Source organism: Brassica oleracea, chromosome C4 (genome assembly GCF_000695525.1).
Source record: "Brassica oleracea var. oleracea cultivar TO1000 chromosome C4, BOL, whole genome shotgun sequence".
In the NCBI taxonomy this organism is placed as follows: Eukaryota; Viridiplantae; Streptophyta; class Magnoliopsida; order Brassicales; family Brassicaceae; genus Brassica; species Brassica oleracea.
In genome coordinates this window covers 21324181-21327315 of record NC_027751.1, presented here as the reverse complement: position 1 = coordinate 21327315, position 3135 = coordinate 21324181, and positions in this window count along the sequence as shown.

Here is a 3135-nt window from a genome sequence, read left to right as displayed (position 1 = left end):
TTTTGCGATTTTGGCGGGAAAATGTGTTTTGCATTTTTGGCGGGAAAATGCATTTTGCTGTTTTGGCGGGAAAATGTGTCTTTGTTGGAAAATGCGTTTTTACGGTCTTAACGGAAAATGCGTTGTTACAGTTTTGCGGAAAAGTACGTTTTCAGTTTTGATGAAAAATATATTTGCATAAAAATAGGATTTTTGTTTTTAAAAATAAATATTTTGGTTTAAAAGGTTATTTTTGTCATTTATAATTTTAGACTGAACTATATGCATCCATATGCACCATGAAAACTCATCTTCATTTGGGTAAAAATTTGAGGGGAGTTTACACAAATGTAGTTGGGTGATCCATCCGGATGTTGCACTATAATGCAATAAACGAACATTGATTTGCTTCTTCACCCTAGATCACCTAGGTGAGTAAATGAACAACACCTAACATGTGCTATGTGGTTTGAGTATGAAAAATAAGTATCAAATTTCTTTAAATCTAATGAGGCATCATGTTTTGTATGTGTTGCTCGGTTTCTTTGTGGACTTGATCGTCCCGGTCGCCATATGGCGAGGTCGACGAGGATGCAGCTATTTTGATTTCTCGAAGATTTCTACTTTGGTGCTTTTCCAAAATTATTTGGAGGGGATTCCCTAAGAGAAGCAATCTTAGACGTTGATTTCGAGAGTACTGTTTTTGACCCCAACAGTTAGCCCCCTGCCTGCAAGTTTTGAGTATGATTCTTGCGGGCGAATGATGTTTTTAATTGGAATCTACGGCTAGGTATGCTTTTCTTTTTTCTCTCGAAAACTTTTGTCGAGATCATTTTATTGTGGAGATTAATCTCATCCTCATATTCCTATAAGGTGTTGGATTTTGATTCTTTATTCCTCGTAAGAATATAATGTTATAAGATTGGGGCTGCGCCTTATGAACGCTGCCTACGTACCCTTGTCAAAGGGATTAAGCCTTACGTAGTTCATTTTGGAGTTAAGGTTTTTATGACCTGTTTTCCAGCGAGACCTTTATGGTCTGGTTATGTATCGTGTAAAGACTTTCGAGCATGTTGCTGCGGATGGCATTTTACATTCGACCTATGTTGGCCTCAGGCCTAGCCTCGTTGGCTGTTTGCTTTGACCAAGTGTGGCCGTATTTATATTTCTGGACTGATAGCGTATGGCTTCGAATCCGTGCCGTTTTGCTCGTATCTATAAAATTATGGTTTTACAAATCAAGAGAACTGCCATTTACAGAGTTACAGGGGCAGGATGTGAGTTGTCATATCATTCCTGTCACTAAGACGATCACCAAATCTGGCGTTGTGCAAGATGAAAGTACTCAAAGTTTTTTAGTTCGCGGAGACTCATAAACGTGCATATATAAATGAAGAGACAAATTTTGGGATCTCGTATTGGGGTGTTGATACTTTTCCTTTGAGATGTTAGAGACCAGAGTGCTGGGTTTAGGGAAAAGGCCTAGGTTTACTCTCTCCTTAAGGTTTTGCGACGACTAATCGGCTTTCGTTTTACCTGTTTGCGATTTTAACCTAATTCGTACCGATTTAAAGTCTGCGAATTGTTATCGGCTTATATGACTTGTCTTGGTAGGAACCGAGCTACTTCCAAAGATTGTTTACAGGTGATGACCAAAATTTTGGATTTCTTGTATATCGCGCTATGTTATCCTTGTCGGATGTACGAGAGCCTATCCTTATGGGGATGACTAAGTCTGTGTAGGCCGTTAGAGTTCGTTTGTTGTGATCAGCAACAAAAAAATGATAAATGTTACCGTTCAGAGGTGTGTTACCGTTTAGAGGTGTTAGTGCGTTTTGACTGTTTCGAGTTTCTGAGAAGAGGGTTCCGTCTGGGAAATTTAGACGGAAAACAGTTCTTCGAGCATTAGTGACGTCTCGCGATGCCGAAGGTTGAGTTTTCCTTATGCCATATTTTGTGGTTGAAATGTTTACGGGCTTGAAGAGTGGTGTCGCAAGGGTTTTGTCCTTACCTTACGGCAAAAAAACGTTTTGGTTTGTTTGCGGATGTTCACAGCCAAAACTGTTGTTTCTGTTTGGATGGTAAACTGTTTGATATTTGATCAAGGAATTTAGACCGAGGGGTCGCGTAAATTTGTCCCTGGGAAGAAGCGTCTTTCTCCACTGTGCTTTGTGAAGTGTTGGACTTCCGAAGTTTATTTAGTGTATTTTTAAGGATGGCTCGTATAGCTCTAGGAGCTTTGTTACGAATGTTTCTTTACATGTCATATTTTACGGGTAAAACCCTGCGGGATTAAAGTGAATTGTGGAGCATACAAAACTTAGTTGATTGTTGATAAGTTCAAATCTCTCATTAACCGTTTGGTTGTTAGGACTGAGTTTTGTTATGAAGAATTTTATCGTATGATTTCCGCTTCTGGGTTATACGACAAATTGTTTGTGTAATCCTCTCTTGGCGTTTTATGACAAATCGTGGATTGTCGTTTAGTCGTTAAGTGATTGGAGCGGTGGTCGCTCAATTGTTTTTGCTTGGTATGAAGGCTGTGTTCGGCCGTATAGCCAGAGACATTGTTGGTAAAGGACTAGACCATCGCACTTTCGTGTTAACACTAAAGTCATGTTAGTTTACGATTGTCCTTAAAGGGAATGCCAAATTCTAGTTCAGGCTTTATGGGAAGGCGTAGTTGGCCAAGGGCCAAATAGCGTTTGTCGAGATTGATAGGCCAGGTATGCCGGAACTTTCTGCTTTAAGATGGCCCATGTTTTTAGAAAACGATCTTCCACTTTAGGTTTCAGTTATACGATGAATGCTTCGGATAATGTTTCCTTTAGTCGTATGTAATTTTTTTTCTTTTAGTCCGAGGGAGACGAAGCCTAAGAGGCTCGACACATAACTCGTGCGGAGTCAGTTGCGGGCCGACTTCCTGCTTGGATGTAACCGAGGGAAGTGAAGGGCAGAAGTCAGCGACCTGCAAGGAGCTTCGTTTTTGGTTATACGAAAATTATTTAAGACAGTTCATCGTAAGATCTGTTATGCTATTCTTCCAAAAATTGCGTTAGAAACTAAGCATGTCGAGAATAATGCCTAAAATCCTAAGTGCAGAAAGTTCTAAGAGTCTAAAAGAATCGTCCATGTGCTCCTTGCTTTATCCCCCCC